The sequence below is a fragment of the Eschrichtius robustus genome, chromosome 3, assembly GCF_028021215.1.
Source record: "Eschrichtius robustus isolate mEscRob2 chromosome 3, mEscRob2.pri, whole genome shotgun sequence".
Taxonomy (NCBI): domain Eukaryota; kingdom Metazoa; phylum Chordata; class Mammalia; order Artiodactyla; family Eschrichtiidae; genus Eschrichtius; species Eschrichtius robustus.
In genome coordinates this window covers 30,396,126-30,413,140 of record NC_090826.1, presented here as the reverse complement: position 1 = coordinate 30,413,140, position 17,015 = coordinate 30,396,126, and the positions used below count along the sequence as shown (strand labels likewise).

At 47.8% G+C, this 17,015-nt stretch overlaps 1 pseudogene; it reads right to left on the bottom strand.

Moving 5' to 3' along the window:
• Positions 1 to 10,202: 10,202 nt before the first annotated feature.
• On the bottom strand, positions 10,203 to 12,053 carry LOC137760551 (acylphosphatase-1 pseudogene; annotated as a pseudogene).
• Positions 12,054 to 17,015: the final 4,962 nt, after the last annotated feature.

Here is a 17,015-nt window from a genome sequence, read left to right as displayed (position 1 = left end):
CCTGATACGTTCCATCCTGGCACGCTGGCCCCGTGTCCAGAGCCCCAGCCTAGCCAGATGGTTCGAATCTGGCTCTACTCTCCTCAGCATTTGCTTCGTCTTCGGCCTCACTGCATCTGTGAAAGCGAGGCGCTTGCTCCCTGTCCCACGCGCTACCCGGAGGCTGTGGGGCCGAGTGTTAGGAGCACGGGCTTGGTGTCAGCAGACCCGGGTTCAATCCTGGCTCATTTGCCTATTTGTGTGTGTGACCTTCAGCGTCGCCTGATCTCCCAAGCGTTCAGGTTCTCACTTGAAAAATGGGGATAATAGTACCTTTTTCAGAGGGTTAGTGTGACGATTAAGCAAGATAATGTGTGGAAAGCCCTTAGAGGAAGTCCTCAATAAATGACAGCTATTGTCAGTTATTTGCCATCCTAGACAAGAGAGAAAGTTTAAAATTCTAAAAAATGTAATAATGATAGTAATAGTCTTGCTATAAAAACCCCGAAGGATATAAGTAAAAGTCTCTCTTTCCCGTCTTGTCTTCCCTTCTCCATCCACCCCCATATCTCTCCCCAGAGGTTACACTTCTTTTTTTTTTTAATAAATTTATTTAATTAATTAATTTATTTTTGGCTGCATTGGGTCTTCACTGCTGCGTGCAGGCTTTCTCTAGATGCAGCGAGCGGGGGCTACTCTTCGTTGTGGTTTCTCATCACGGTGGCTTCTCTTGTTGCAGAGCATGGGCTCTAGGCACATGGGCTTCAGTAGTTGTAGCACGTGGGCTCAGTAGTTGTGGCTCACGGGCTCTAGAGCACAGGCTCAGTAGTTGTGGCGCATGGGTTTAGTTGCTCCACGGCATGTGGGATCTTCCTGGACCAGGGCTCGAAACTGTGTCCCCTGCATTGGCAGGCGGATTCTTAACCACTGCGCCACAAGGGAAGCCCAAGGTTACACATCTTAAAAATTGTCTTTAATGAGCCACAGCCCCTAGGTTACAGTCAAGAAACCTTGTCAGGCTTTGCCTTATAAACTCTCTCACTGGCTGGCCCTGGCCCTTTCCTCTTTTACCTCCTGACAACCCTGCCCCTCCCCTCCCCCTCTCCTCTTTCCTATTCCAGCTCCACTGAACTGCTGGTCCAGATGCCATGTCTTTGCCTGTGCTGTTTCCTCTGCTTGAAGAGCTTGGCCTCCTTTTCTTCTCATCAAACTCCTACTCACTCTTCAAAACCCAGTCTACAGGTCTCTTTTCTTTGTGAAACTGTCCTTGATTCCCCACCTCCCTTATCCACCACACCATCCTGCTGGATTGTCTGATACAGTTTTCTTGGCCGCCATGTGGCCAAAGGCTGCACCAGGCCAGGGAGCTGGGTCTCAGCCTCTCCTCGCCCCCAAAGCCCAGCGTGAGGCCTGTTCCAGAGCAGATGATAGGGAAAGTCTTTGAAGGATTATGTTTCTTGTGGTTTACATTTACATATTAACCACAACCCTTTTCCTGGATCTAGCCTTGTGGTTCTATTTCCCTTTTGTCCCAGGGACCACTGAGCTAGGGCCAGCCCAGACCTTTGACTCTGATGAAGCTGGTTCTCCCTGGAGGTGGTAGGTTGGGTAAATTTAATGAAGTTAATGGCCAGGGAGGGGTTTGCTCCACATAACAAACAGAGCATGGACTCTGTCTCTGAGATGAATGGAGGTTCCCTTAGGTGCAGCCATGGAGAGAGGAAGGAGGTGTTGGCATTTCTCCTCCCCTGCCGTGTCCCTTTGGAGAGAATCAGTAGGACAAGCTTCAGGCTCCTAAGGGCCTTTGTCCGTGGACCTCTCAGAATGGGACTGGTGCTTGTGACTGGAGTTTGGAAGCAGTATGAGCAGGTACAAAAGTCTAGAACCTTCTGCCATAGACCCTGGCAGTTAAGTGGCAGCCGAATCCTCTGAAGAGCCTTCTGTAGCCCCTCTGACTTGGGGATGGAGAAAACCTGGTAGACACATGCCTCTGTCTCTGTCTCACCTTGACCACTCTTTGGCTCTAGGACAGTTAATTTGCCTTCTGTTGCATTCTTCCCTTCCCCTGTCATTCCTGCCATTTCTGCACATCCTGACCCAGCTCGTATTTCAAGGCTCACTTCAAACATTCTCTCCTCTATGAAGCCTTCCCTGATTTTCTGCCTCTCTCTCCAAGCTAGGATGGATTTTCCCTTTTTCAATTTCCAGGACACTTTTGGCTTTGATTCCCTCATATAATTAATTATTTATCTAATTTTTTAAGTTATAAAAGAAATGGCCTACTTATCTTAAAAGTCAAACAAAATAGGGATTTGTAAAAAAAAAATTAAGAATTTGTTTCTTCCAGTTTTCTTCCCTCTCCAATCCTGCCCCTCTCCCCAGTAATCCTTGTTAAGGGTTTGGAGAGTTCTTTTCATAGCTTTCTTTGTGATTCATGCTTACACACACACACACACACACACACACCCTGCATAGACAGCTTCTGACATGGCTCCCAATGACCCTCACCTCCTGTATTCATGCCCTTGTGCATTCTCCTCTCCTGCTGGACCTAGTGACTTGCTTCTAATGGATAGAATATGGCAACATTGATAGAATGTCACTTCTGGCATTAGTTACAAGAGACTGTAACTTCTGCTTTCTCGGTATTCTCTCTCTGGCTCTTCTCATGCGCTTGTTCTGATAGAGAGAGCCACCTGGCAAGGAAGTGAGGGTGGCTTCTGGCCAACCACCAGTGAGGAACTGAAGACCTCCATCCAAAAGTCCTGGAGAAGCCAAACCCTGCCAACAACCATGTAAGTGAGCTTGGAAACAGATCCTTCCACAGTCAAGCCTTCAGATGACTGCAGCCCCGGCAGACACCTTGATTGCAGTCTCACCAGAGACTCTGAGCCAGAGGACCCAGCTAAGAAGTGCCTGGATTCTTGACCCATAGAAACTGTGAGATAATACATGTGTGTGGTTTCAAGCTGCTAAGCTTTGGGGCAATTTGTTATGCAACAATAGATAACAAACATCCCTTATGTGCTGGTGCTTTTATTTCTATAGGAGAAATTCATAATAGAGTTAGTGAAGAGTCAACAGGTATACACATTCTAACTGTTAACAGATGGAGCTATATTTCTTCTAAAAGATTGTAGCAATTCCCATTCTTTCCAGCCCTTGCCCTTACATATTCATCAGAACCGAATATTATCAATCATTTACAATTTTTGTTACTCCAGTGGGTGAAAAAGGCATCTTATTTTTGTTATCATTTGCATTTCCTTTACTACTAGGGAGGCTGAGTATTTTTACTTATATTTATTGTCCATATGTATTTCATTAGCAAACATTTATTAAACCCCTACTGTGTGCCAGGTTCTATTATTAAGATATTAATAGGACATGGGCCTTGCCTGCAAAGAGCTCACAGATCAGTGGGGAAGATGAACATATGTAAATATATATAATAGCATGGTAAGTGCTGAAATGCATATTTGCATCCAATGTTCTGGAAACACAGAAGTAAAAGAGACCAAAATTTCCTGGGGTTGCTTGAGAAGATAGGTGGAGAAACGGGCATTTGAATAGGGTATTGAAGGAAGTGTAGAAGTTTGTCCAGTGGAGGAGAGTACAGCATGGGCAAAGACCCAGAGGCATGAACAAGTTGATGTTCAGCAGACTGGTATAGAGGAGATAGAGTGATGGAAGAGGAGGAGGAATGTGGCTGGAGCTGGTCAGTTATGGCTGATTGTGAGGATTCAGATGCTGGGCTCAGGCATTTGGACACCATCATGCAGGCACTTGGGGGCCCCTGAAGATTTTTCAGCAGAAGAGTGACGTGATGGATTGACACCGTTGGGTGTACTGGTGCACCTGCCACATCTCACTGATTAGAGGACATGCCCCCTTAGGGTCTGTATCAGTTTCATTTCCGTGTCTCTCCCACCCAGCAGGCATCCACACAGATTTGTGGACTGAATGAAAAAAATGGGTCCAGACCCACAAATGGGACTGGCCAATGCTGGCTGAAAATACTGTGTGGCTTTGAGTCGAGAGCCTCGGTTGGGACAGGTGGGATTCAGGAAGCAAGAGGAGAGGTGCTGGTGTTAAAAGATGATCCAGGACCACGAAAACCTCCCCCACGCCCAGGACACAGACCTATACGCATTCCCTGCAACTGACTGCTGCCTGGAGTGCTCTTGCCGCTGACCACACACACGGCTTCTCTCTATCCTGCTCCTTAGAGATGCCCTGAGGCATCGGCCCCAACAGACAGATGGCTTCCTTCTCCTTTGCCTGGGCGTCTTCTGCTTCCCAACTAGCCATGATGGAGGTGGGAACCGTGCTCCTCACTGTATTTTTAATAAGACTAGATGCTCTCGTGGAGGAAAGAGAATGAGCTAAAAGGAGCCCTTCATATTTCTCTTGTGCAACAGCCCTCCCTGACAAATGTAGTTCTTTCCCTTGTGCATGAACCCCGATCGATTTTCCCTCCGTCAGAATCCCTCAGGCGTTGCCAGCCTCCTAATTGTAACTTATGGGGCGCACTGGGCTCCTGTTGTTAGAGGGGCTGCCAATGGCCTGGGCATGTCTATGACCTGCCCACGGCAGGTTTAGAACAATTCTGCCAATAATAATAAAAGCTACCATCTATTAAGTGCCTACTATGTGCCAGGCACTGTGCTCAGCGCTGTACATATGTCATCTGGTTCAGCCCTCACTAGTCCTGTGACATCTGTACAGGCAGACCTCGTTTTATTACGCTTTGCAGATGTTGCGTTTTTTACAAATGGAAGGTTCGTGGCAACTCTGCATCGAGCAAATCTGCCGGTGCTGTTTTTCCAACAGCATTTGCTCACTTCATGTCCCTGTGTTGCATTTTGGTAATTCCCGCAGTATTTCATGAACTATCCTTCAATAAAAAGATAAATGTAGAAATCTCAAATAAAATATTAGCTAACTGAATTTTTTTCTTTTAATTATTATTTATTTTTTATTTTTGGCTGTGTCGGGTCTTCGTTTCTGCGCGAGGGCTTTCTCCAGTTGCGGCAAGTGGGGGCCACTCTTCATCGCGGTGCGCGGGCCTCTCACTATCGTGGCCTCTCTTGTTGCGGAGCGCAGGCTCCAGACATGCAGGCTCAGCAGTCGTGGCTCACGGGCCCAGTTGCTCCGCGGCATGTGGGATCTTCCCAGACCAGGGCTCGAACCCATGTCCCCTGCATCGGCAGGCAGATTCTCAACCACTGCGCCACCAGGGAAGCCCCTAGCTAACTGAATTTTAAAACAAAAATTATATGGCAGTGAAGCTACTCTGTATGATGGTATCATGGTGGAGACGTCATCATAAATTTGTCCAAACCTATAGAATGTATGACACCAAGCGTGAGCCCTGATATAAACTATGAGCTGTGGGTGATAATGATGTGCCGATGCAGGATCCTCAATTGTAACAAATGTACCACTCTGGTCGGGGAGGCGATGCCTGTGTGAGCTCGTGGGGTATGTGGGAAATCTCTGTACCCTCTGCCCAACTCTGCTGTGAACGCAAAACTGCTTTAAAAAATAGTCTATTAAAATTTTTGTTATATTTTTTATACTTGTTACGGTGATCTGTAGTCAGTGATCTTTGATGTTACTATTGCAAAAAGATTACAACTCGCTGAAGGCTCAGATGATGGTTAGTATTGTTTAGCAATGAAGTATTTTAAAATTAAGGTATGTACATTGTTTTTTTAGACATAATGCTTTTGCACACTTAATAGACTATAGTATAGTGTAAATATACCTTTTATATGCACCAGGTAACCAAAAAAATTCATATGACACTCTTTATTGCAATATTCACTCTATTGCAGTGGTCTGGAACTGAACCTTCAATATCTCCAGGGTCTGCCTGTGCTGTTATTAACCCCACTTTACAAGAGTGGAAACAGAGGCTCAGTGAAGTTAAGTAACCAGGTCAATGCAATCCCGACACTAGGGAGAGGGGCCAGGACTTAACAGCCTCTGTATGGAAGCCCAGTGCCCTGCAGATTCCCGTCCAGGCTTTAACCAATTCAAACCTTCCATTGTGGGTTCTTGTCGTGTGCCTTAAAGGAATGTGATTTCGGATGGTGCCAAGCTGGCCATTGCTACAGTGTTTCTGCGTGAGTCTCTCCTCATGGGCACAGGGGTAAGGGATTGGGTTCCTGCCCTGGAGTTTCATTCAGAGGAAGATGAACAAATGGGGATGGTCTGAGCCAACAGTCTTGATGAGCTCTCTTATCCCTCAGCTAAAAGGCACAAGGGTGTAATCCAGAACCGAGTGTTAGATGACAAGGAACCTGGTCCCTGGAGAGTGGCCTGGAGGCCGGAGACTATATTCTGGAATCACGATCAGGTGGTCTTTCCTAGGTAGTGGGCATGCCAGGTGGGTTGGCAGGAGAGGCTCAGAGGGTCTTTGGGGGGCAGTCATCTTTGTCTTCACCTGTTTCTTATTTAGCTTTTCCTTCTCTCCTCTCCTCTCTGCCCTCTTCCTCGTCCTCTTCTTTCAATATGAAAATAGCATTATTTTTCGGAACATAAAATTTCATGCTCTTTGTAAAAAGATCAGACAGTATAAAAGTGTGAAGACAAAGGTAAAAGTAACCCGGAATTCCCACCATCCAGAGGTGGACCCCACGACATTTTGGTGTGTAGACATTCAGACTTGTTCCATCTTTGCCTGGAGGGAGTCAGATTAAACAAACTGGATTCCATCTGAACTTCTTACTTTACAGTAGACCATAATCACCTCTCAGCAATATCTATAGATCTGCCTTGTCATTTTATGGGCTTTCACTTTTTTTTAAAAATTTATTTATTTATTTATATTTATTTTTGGCTGTGTTGGGTCTTCATTTCTGCGCGAGGGCTTTCTCCAGTTGCGGCGAGCGGGGGCCACTCTTCATCGCGGTGCACTGGCCTCTCACCGTCGCGGCCTCTCCCGTTGCGGAGCACAGGCTCCAGACGCGCAGGCTCAGTAGTTGTGGCTCACGGGCTTAGTCGCTCCGTGGCATGTGGGATCTTCCCAGACCAGGGCTCGAACCCGTGTGCCCTGCATTGGCAGGCAGATTCTTAACCACTGCGCCGCCAGGGAAGCCCTGGGCTTTCACTTTTTGACGGATCATCACTTACTTAGATCTTACTGGTTGTATGTCTTTCTTAAAAAAAATGGATGTGTGTGTTTCAAGGAACTAGTTATGGCAACTTCTCACGTGCGTCTACTACACGTCTTTCACCTTTTCCCTCTCTAACCTGCCCCTGGACCTAGGACCCTAGGGTTCAAGGTGGACAAAGGAGAGGAGGGAGAGGCTCAGTGTCTTCACCGACCAGAGGAGGGGGACAATGAGAGAGAGAGAGAGAGAGAGAGAGAGCATCTGGGTACCAAGCTGGCAGGACTCCTGGGCGTGGGCAAAGGGGACATTGGGAGGCCTTGCTTATGTGGGCAGCAGTGCTTTGGGTGATGGACAGAGCTTTCTTGGGTAACCTGATAGGCTAGATGAAAACAAATCCCTGGCCCCCGAAGGAATGAGATGTCAAACTTCCATTCAACCATCAAACATGGGTCTACATCCATTCCATATGTCAGGCTCGGTGCCAGGCACTGGAGGTATGGAATCAAATAAATCACGGCTGTAAAAAGATTCTTGGGAACAGAGGGAAAGGAAGGATTGTGACCTCTCTGGGGTGTTTGGGAGGAAGGCATTTGAATCAGGTGGGGAGGGGAGGGGAGAGGAGGGCTGGAAATACTAACTGGAAGAATAAATAGCGTATACAGGCAGTGAGGTGGAAAAGCAGAACCCGTGACTGACGTGTAGGTGCGAGTGAGGAGGAGCGAGATGGTGGAAGGAAATTAAGTGATTAAGGCTGATTAGGGCCATACCTTGAAGGGTTTTGAATGTCAAATGTCACGCTAAAGAATTTATCCTATAGGCTTTTTGGGAGCCATTGCAGGATTGGGGGCATGTAAAAGATCTGATTCAGCAAAGATCCTGGCCACTCTCATGGACGAAACTGGGGCCAGGGGACCAGTATAGGGCTCTGCATGGCCTGGGGGAGAGATGGGAAGGGGTCAAGCACATGTCCTGGGGGTGGAGACCATGGGGGCCATTATAGGAGGAGCTAATGAGAGAGAGGGGACTGGATTTAGTTTGGAGCAGATGTGGGGTATGGGGGGAGGGAGAGGGAGGAAGCAAGGATGAGGGCAGATCTCTGACTGTGCAGGGTGGGAAGCTCAGAGAGCAAGGGTAGTGGGAGGGGTCAGGGTGAGATTGGGACACAGATAAGGCAGCAGGGATTTTGCTGCCCTCTCTCGTGGGCTGCCTAGGGCAGGAGGAGTTAGCAATGGATCAGTCTTGTTCTATGTTTCGCTTTTTGATTGTCACAGACTCAGAGGCATACTGTCAAGGGGGCCTTGGAGATCACCCCACCCACCTCCACATTTTATGGAAGAGGAAACTGAGACCCAGGAGGGGAGCGACAGGCCCAAGGTCACACGGCAAGTCACTGGAAAAGTTGGGGCCACACCCCAGGTGCAGTGAGTCCCAGGACAGGCTAGTCCCATCACACCAGGCACCGTGACCAGGTGCAGAAGCAGCTGTGGGCTATGGAGCCAGGCACACCTGCCTTGGAATCTGGGCTCTGCTACTAGCCAGCGACCTTGGGCATGTCCATCAATCCCTCTGAGCTTCAGTTTCCTCATCTTGAATGTAGGACTAACAATCCTCGTCCTGCAGAGTAGTCACACAGACTGAATGAGACACAGGAGAAAGATGCCTTGCCTTGTGCCCCAACAAACATTGCTTCTCTACTCTTTTCTCTCTTCAAAGCTTGGCCTCATCATTTCCAGTTTCCCAACTCTGGGCCAATCTTTCCACTCTTAACTAAGATCTTACAAATTTCCTGAATTGACCAGGATTCAAATTAATGTAAACTTCATACCTTTAGCTTAACTTCTCTGGGACTCAGTGTTCTTATCTGTAGAATGGGGAAGATCCTCCCTACCTCCCAGGATTTTGGGGTGGATTAAAGGAGACAAGGCAGGTAAGGCATCTAGCACAATGGCCAGCCTGAGGCACATGCTTCACGTCATCTCAACATCTCTGGACAGCGATCTGAACTCCCGGGTGGCATGGGAGAAGCTGTGCATGCCCTCGGTGGGGCCACTCCTGCATCACAAATCCTGGCAAGCTGGAGCGTGGTATTTCACAGGACCCTCCAGGGTGCCCCGAAGCAGTTCGAAAAGGCTGATTTAAGAGGCGCCTTCTCTTTGCTGTATCTCTTTTTAACTTATTTTGCTTTGATTTTTCCATTTGCTACTAAGCATGTATGAGTTACCTGCCTCTGTGATCTGTACATTAACTATGACTGACTGTTCAGCGTGAGGGGGAGGCTGTGTTGATTCATTTTTCCCCCCTTCCTGTTGATGAAAACATGGCTTTTCACATGCATTGGGCTACTACGTAGTCTATTTTTATTTTTTTCTGTCTCAATAGGAAGGGACTTTTGGGTGGTGAGTGACCTTGGACAAGGTGGGTCAACCCCCTGGACTCGTGGATTAGCATTTTGAATTTGATAGGCATGAAAAACATCTGCTATGTTGTCTGCTTTAAAGAGCAATCTAGAGCCTGCGCTCTAGAGCCCGTGTGCCACAACTACTGAAGCCCGCGCACATAGAGCCTGTGCTCTGCAACAAGAGAAGCCACTGCAATGAGAAGCCTGCACACCGCAACGAAGAGTAGCCCCTGCTCACTGCAACTAGAGAAAGCCCGCACGCAGCAATGAAGACCCAACGCAGCCAAAAGTAAAAAAAAAAAAAGAAAAAAAGAGCAATCTACCTTCTCACACTGAGGATAAAAGCCAAAGTCCTTGGCTTGTCCCATTTTCAGGGCCTTTGCATGTGCTGTTTCCTCTGCCAGGAATGTTCTTCTCTCAGAGTCCTATATCTTCTTGCTTCTTTATTTCTTAATAATTTTTGTTTATAGTATTATAATATTGTAAATGTTATCAATATTTTTAAGACTCTAGTGTGTTTTTATTAGAATTAGATTAGAATTGTGTGCAGTTGTAATCCTATCATACGTAAAATACAGTAACATTTGTGTACCTGATACTAAAATAACTTACAGGTAAATTCTAACACAACACAGAATAGGTCTACCTCTATTAGTAAAAAACAAAACCACTGAATTTATCTTGGAAAGTTTAAATTCAGGCCATTATTTCACAATTTGGAAAGCTGAGCAGTCTGACTTTAAGATGACTTTCTCACTATTGAAGCTGGCTCTGTCGGTGTGTGATCTGAGACCTCCTCTTGTCTCAAGCGTTCCTGCAGATGACGCACCTCAGAGATGGGACCTTGCAATTGGCCTTGTACTGTGTCCCAGCCGGTACTCGGGATCCAGCCTCCCACTCCCAGCTTTTTACCTTCAACCTGAGTGTACTCGTGGACCATCAACCCCAGCACCTTCCCCAAAATCGATATCCCACCGATATCAGGGCGTCCCCTACTGCAATGCTCAAACCCTCCCTGTCTTCCTTGCGGGCCTCTGGGATCACACGGGTGACCACCACGCCAATGATTCCCCCAGCTGGGAAATTGGCTGAGCTCTGAAGCTGAGGGCGGCTAAACACTATTTATAAATGATTACTACTTCTTTGTTTATCAGAGAGGGCTTCCCGAAACAGCTCATTGAAAACACCTCCCCATCGCTATCCCCTCCCCCTGGGTTATTTTCCCGCATAGTATTTACCACTAGCTGTCATTTCCTTGTGGGTCTGTTAATTGTCTCTCTTCTAGACACACAGGGTTTGCGTCTGGTTTTGCTCTCCTTTGTGTCCCCCATACGCTAGCCATGCCTGGCCCAGGGTAGATATGTTAGGGGAAACACTGACTGAAACCACCCGCCCTGGCCAGGCAAGATAGTAGCCACTTGCATGAGTTATCGTAACAACAGGAGGTCCTAGTAAGAAACACGGAACTGACAAGTCACCACGAATTAGAAGAATTCGGGAAAGGTCAAAAGGAGACAGGAGATGCCAGTCCATATGTTCTCCCAGAATCCTCCTCGCTGGAATCCATCTTGGCTGAGCAATGTGTGCGCCACCAGGAAGGACCTTGAGTCAGAATGATTGGCCAGAGACAACCCAGAAACTAATACCATCACCATAAAACCCGAGACTGCGAGCCATGTAGCAGAGCAGTTCTCCTGGGTTCCCTTACCCTCCTGCTCTCCGCCTGGGTGCCCCCTCCCAATAAAGTCTCCTGCTTTGTCAGCACACGTCTCCTCGGACAATTCATTTCCGAGTGTTAGACAAGAGCCCACTCTCAGGCCCTGGAAGGGGTCCCCCTTCCTGCAACAGATACTTAGTAAAAAGTTGTTGAATGAATACCAGCCACGGGACTCGGGGCTTGAGCTGTTGGGGGACAATGGGAGAGGCAGCTGTTTAGGTCCGACACAGCGGCTTCTATCCCACCTGCCAATCAGACTCACTGCTGCGAGGGTGTGGGTCCTTGGGGCTGCCACTTGACCCCCTTCACTCTCACCTTTATTGAGCACGGCTCCATACCGGGCTCTCTTCCGAGTGCCTTGTGTGGATGATATTTAATCCTCACGACGATCCTGTGAGCTGGGCACCAATCGTGTCCCCATTTACAGATATGGAGACTGAGGCACAGGCACGTGAAAGCTTGCCTGAGACTATAGAGCTAGTGAGTGGAAAAACTGGGATTTGAACCCAGGTGGTTCTGGCTCTAGAACCCCTGGGTGCTAGAGTGTTTCCCGCTGTACTAGAATCGGAAGGCACTGGCCCAAGTCATACAGCTCCTTTTGGAGAAGCTGGGCTAGAACTCAGGTATCCTGACTCCAGGATGGGACTCCTTTCATAACCTCAGGCAGCGTGGGAACGGCTGGGGGATGGGAGTCAGCCTGACCTGGATTCAAATCCTGCTCCAGCCAACCATTTGGCAGCTGACTCCAGTCCTGCTGGGCCCAGTGGCTTGGGAGCCGAGTACCTGCCCTGATAGCCCTGAGCACTGAGGAAGAGAGCAGGGTCACCTGGGTCCCCATGTGTCAACTCCTTGCCTTTTGAGTCTTACCAGAAAGAACTGCCAATCTCAACAACCAAGAATTCCTAATCTCCCTGCCCTCAGCTTCTGAGGCTGGCGGTCCAGAGTTGACAGTGGCTTATCTGGGTGATGTCAGAATTGCAGCCACCTGCGTCTTAGCTCCCCAGGCGTGGAGCACCTGCTTGCCTATGAATTTTGAAGCCATGGGTTATGGGGGAGGACTTTATAAATTTGCAGAGGATCCTCCCTAGCTGTGGGCCCAGCACTACTTGTCTCCGGGGCCTGTTGCCCCCAGTGGTTCAATGGGCCTGGCAGTACCTCGGTGTGGAGTCAATACTGGACTTGGAGTTAGAATACCTAGACAATGTTTAGGCTCTGACACCTGCTTGCTGGGTAACTTGGGGCAAGTTACTCAGCATACCTGGTCCCCGTTCCTCCACCTCTAAGACTGCCTTGCTTTGAAAGGGCTGTTGTGAGGACTTCATGTGATAAAGTAAGTCAGAGCTCCTCCAACTTTTCCACCAAAGCCAAACCTAATGGCAAAAGAGAGTAAACAGGTACCCTGGGGGTTTGAGGGTGTAGCTTAAAGCAGCCTGCCACAAGCTCACAATTTATCTGAAGTCTTACTGTAGCTTAAAATTTTATGTGCATTTTGCATTCTGCTCCATAATATACCCACGTTGTTTCTTTTAACACAAAGACAGTGTTTTAAGTTATTTACCATTGGGTAATTTTAATGCCAGCAAGATGGGCCATGTGTGTCACATGGCTCTGCAAATTCTCTGGCCCATGGATGGCAGTCCCCCAAGGGCGTATGCACCCCAGTTTAAGAAGTATTTGTGTACAAAAAGTGCTCTGGAGAAAGCAAAAAATGTTACATAAAGGTCAGAGATTTTAATGTGACTGTTGGCGGTAATGGGAAGAGGAACAGTGAGCAAGATGGATGAGGGAAGAAGAAAAAGAAGGTCAGGCAGAGAGGGAGGAATAGAAATGGAGACTGGGTGGTGGTCAGGCTGTGAATGGAAACCCTGGATGGACCAGGCTTCAATGTTGGTTCCTAGACCTTGCCCATCCTCCTGCTGGGTACACCTCCTCTCTCCCTCAGTTTAGAGGGAGGAGACCTCCAAGCCTCTGTGGTCTATAAATCCCAGAGGGTTTATGTAAAAATTCGGGTGGATTTGGGGTCAGTTCCTAGGGACTGGTCAGCAGGCACAGGAGCTGGACTCCACCCTGGCACTTCTAGGGTCTCCTGTCCTTCCCTACTGGGTGACCAAGGCTCTTGACAGCACTAAAGAGACTCTTACCTGTTTACTGGCACAGTGAGCCATATACTCATCCACTCCTTTGGCTTAGGGTGTCTTTCCTCCAATTGCCATCCTCCCCAGAGTGTCTTCTTTAGCGCTGCGGGTTGGCTCTCCATATTCCTTTAATGGCATAGGGTGTGAGATCCCTCCAGCAACCACCCGAAATCCTCCTTGCAGACCCTTCATGTAAATACTCCCAGGAGAGCCACAGCAATGTCCCAGAATCCCTCAGGTGGGTATGCAGATTAGGCTCCACGTTAACCTGGGCTAAAGAATGAGCAAAACTTCTTTAGTCTCCTTTTCTGCTCCTCTTGGTATCTTTTCAAAATTGCAAAGCTCCCATGCAGAAATACGCGCACTGCACAATAACACAAAATGTCTGAAAGCAAATATTTCCAAAGAATTGTGGGAGTGCAAGCAAACACCTTCTTTTCTTCCTCTGTTATTTCTGGGCAAAAGCAGATAATGAGTTACCCTTTTCACAATCAATGTGCAGTGAATTTTTGGCTACATTATTCGGAGCAAATATAAACAGGGTAAGTTAAAGGCACAGATTATTACAAAATAAAATTGGGATACGTGAAGCTTAAAACTCTTAATTTTAAACTACTCCTCGCAATCGGCCAGAGCTTGATCCTCTGTAATTCTTTGCAAATAGCGTTTGCATTTTATTATTGAATGTGTTTTATAGTGGCGTAAGATGATATTCAGCTCATGTTTTTGCATAAATATAATAAAAGGAGGCTTCCCAGTGAACATAGATTTGGGAAATAGTGTTTACTTATTTCTCTCAATTCAAAAGAGTGTGAACTGGAAATTTTTTGTTTCAGTAATTTTTTTTTTTTTTAAACACAAAGGCTGTGTATTGTTTCTTTCCACAAAGAACACAAGCCAATCCGGGGACAATTATGGTTTTGTATTGCTCTCTGGGGAGCACTGGCCCATACTATGAACGTGCGAATCAGCAAACAAGGCTCTGAGCTGCCCAGATGGGCTGTGGACTTGGCATGGAGATGACGCAGAGCCAGGGCTTGGGGCTCAGGACAGGCAGCCTGTCTACCCTGGGGCAGGTAGACCTGGGAGAACCGCCAGAGGGTGAGAGTGTTGTGGAATAGAGGCCGAGGAGGGGGCGGACGAGAAGGTGGGCTAGAACAAAGGTATGAGCCAGACACTTCTACCACTTTTCTTTGTGCTTATCTAGCCCTTCCAGAGACCTGCTGAGGTTATAAGGAGGGGAGATTCTGATTTCCGGTGGGCCCTGGAATCTCAAGAGGCCACTTTGGGTCTACAGCAGGTAGGAGACTCTAAAGAAATGGCGAGGAGTCTGGAGTCAGCCAAATCTAAGCCTGATCTGAATCCTTTCTCTGCCACTCACTAGCTCTTTGGGTAAAAGGCTTCACTTCTTTGAGCCTCAGTTGACTCATCTGCAGAATGGGATGCTAATTGGACTTACTTCAAAAGATTGTTGTAAAGTTTTGCTGGAGAAAAAAAAAAGAGAAACCACTTTGCTCGATGCCTGGCCTATATTACTGAGTGTTGTGGTTAGTTCACGCTGAGATGCAACACCCACACTCAATGGAGGTGATAGTTCTGGACTTGGACTTCAGTCTGCCTTGCGTTAGAATTAGTTATTTATGTCTGTCTTGATTATAGTTAAGGTAATCAAGGGATGGGGCAGACTTAGCCCAACTCAAGTGCCTCAAATACTCAGTAATTGCGGTTTGAATTTAATTTCTCTTTTAAACCAGTCACTTCTGCCCTATTTTCTGCCTTCCCTTTGTGAAGGGTGGTTCTGCCTGGGAGTGGGGGTGGGGGTGGGGGTGGGTGGGTCCACGTTGGCTACGTTTTCCTTTTAGAATACTCTTCCTGCAATATGTACTTATTACCACCAGGTGGCAGTAGAGTCCCAGGCCGCTTTTGGAAGCCAGAACACAGCAGAGGATTTCCATCCTTGGGAGACATTTAAAAATGGATTTCTATGGGCTTCCCTGGTGGCGCAGTGGTTAAGAATCCACCTGCCAATGCAGGGGACACGGGTTCAAGCCCTGGTCCGGGAAGATCCCACACGCTGTGGAGCAACTAAGCCCGTGTGCCACAACTACTGAGCTTGCGCTCTAGAGCCCATGAGCCACAACTACTGAGCCCACGTGCCCTTGTGCTCCGCAACAAGAGAAGCCACTGCAATAAGAAGCCCGCGCACTGCAACGAAGAGTAGCCCCCGCTCGCCACAACTAGAGAAAGCCCACGCACAGCAACGAAGACCCAACGCAGCCAAAAATAAATAAATAAAATAAATAAATTTAAAATGGATTTCTATTTATTAAACCAGTTCAGTGAGATTAACCTACTCACCACCCCAGCTTTAAGGACAGCAAGGTAGTGAGACAAAATACAAAGTGTTTGGTGCACTCAATTATCTTTTCTTAACTAATCCTTAAAGAGAGTCTGATCGAGTGCTTCCATTCCTTTAGGGAAGACTTTCTCCTCCTTACACACAAGTTTGCTCCACTTGGTCTTACCACTCCCTGGAGTTTCCTCCTGTTCTTGCTTATATTCACTCATTCAGCCAGCATTTACTGTTCCTCTGCTCTGCGCCAGGCCCCATGAGGGATGCTCTGACCTCAGGAAGCTCACGGCTTTGCGGGGAGGGCAGGTTATGGAAACAGCAGGAGGTCACAAACCCAAATGCTCACAGTGTCCAGGCAGGTAACAGAGACGAGTGAAGCAGGTCTGGAGTAAGAACAGGGAGTTGGGGGTCTTTGGCCATCTGGAGACTTGGGGCTCATCTAAAGAGGGGCACCTACCACTCAGCTCCACCTGATTGTTGCCAGATCTTCCTATTCTTCAAGAGAAATTACTGTATTGATTTTTAAAATATAAAATTACTTACTTTAAATCTGTTGCTGGGCCAGACTTGGCTCTTGAACTGTGAGTTTGAGACTGTGAAAGAGAGACACGAGTACGGGGTGATAGGGCAGTGAGGAAGTTATGTCCAGGGGGCTGCAGGGGCCCAGAGGAGGGTGCCCCAGCTCTGCCCGGAGCATGCGTTCATTCATTCATTCATTCAGCAATCACTTGTTGCCTTCCTATCATGGGCAGATTTCTGTGCCGAATGCTGGGGATTCATGATAAGCCCAGCTCCCCTTTCACGGGGCACAGTAGGGGGGACAGATGTCCAACACTGTGTCACGCTATTTATGGTTTGGTTGTAAACTGGTGTTATCTGAAGGACTGGTGTGCCGTGCAAGCAGAGTCTGAGGATGAGTCAGGGAGGGCTTCCCTGAGGAAGTGATGTTTAGTCTGAGATCTGGAGGATAACTAGGAGTTTATCTTACTCATTTACCAGGCCAGTCATTTCTTCCTCTAGAGGTGAACTAAACGTCCCTTAGGGGAGGATCTAGCTCAGGTAGGGTCGTGGTCTGGAGAAAGGGCCGTTTCTCAGGCAGGAGTCCCAGATGGTCAGTGTTGGATCCTTTTCCTCCCTTGGAATGTGCTGGACAGAGCAGCAATCCATTGGGGATGAGGTGAGGGACGAGAGAGGTTTCTCCTGCTCTGATCTGGGGCACATACTGTGGAGGAGAACACCTGGGAGGGGCTGGGAGGAGTAACCCACTCCTTCAAAGAACCGAGAGAGGGTCCCCGGTCAGTGTTTTGGGAAG